The 628-nt window shown below is 60.4% G+C and overlaps 1 protein-coding gene across 1 annotated transcript in view; it reads left to right on the top strand.

Annotated features, from left to right (window-relative positions):
• Positions 1-628, top strand: part of USP48 (ubiquitin specific peptidase 48) — a gene marked incomplete at both ends in the record, with an annotated part of 19,355 nt that overhangs the window by 12,318 nt on the left and 6,409 nt on the right. The window lies entirely within an intron of this gene.

The following is a 628-nucleotide window of genomic DNA, read 5'->3' on the forward strand; positions in this document are numbered from 1 at the left end:
GGAGTGACCGGGGGAACGTAGCAGGACCCGGGGAAGGGTTTTATGAGCTTTTTTTCCCTCTTCCTAAGAAATTTTACATGGCCTGTGAGAGAGACTTGCCTACTAATCACGGGCTCGGTGCAGCCAGACCATTTCTGCGCCAGGAAGCCCGTCCCAGCGGCGCTTCCGCGGGTGCTGTGCCGAGGTGTGATTTCCCCCGATTAGTCGCGCTGGCCCAGAGCCACGCCAGCGGCTCCTGTGCCAACGTTGCTGCTGCTGGCCCCGAGTCAGCTAGATAAGCAGTGACAATATTGCTGCTGTGGTGACATCCATCCCTAGAAGGACCGAAACGGTGGAGGTGGCTTTCCACCACCCTCCTGTGCAGGCCAGGCCCTTGCCGCTGCTCAGACAAAATCCCCGTGAGCTCCAGCATTGTCCTGAATCCCGAGAGCTCGGGGGGAGCTTCCCCAAACACCAAAGCCCTGCAAACAGGAGCGGCGGTTGTGCAAGACCTCTCGTACCGGTTTCTCCCCAGTACAAGCATGCAGCTCTCCAGGGACTTTCTCAGGGCTTTGAGGCAGCTCAGAAGGAATGGCCCGAGCTCCTGGCTCCGCGCCTTGGCTCCCGGGCGTCTCCCGGCGCCGTTAAC

This window comes from Buceros rhinoceros, unplaced genomic scaffold, assembly GCF_000710305.1.
Source record: "Buceros rhinoceros silvestris isolate BGI_N320 unplaced genomic scaffold, ASM71030v1 scaffold29052, whole genome shotgun sequence".
NCBI classification, from domain to species: domain Eukaryota; kingdom Metazoa; phylum Chordata; class Aves; order Bucerotiformes; family Bucerotidae; genus Buceros; species Buceros rhinoceros.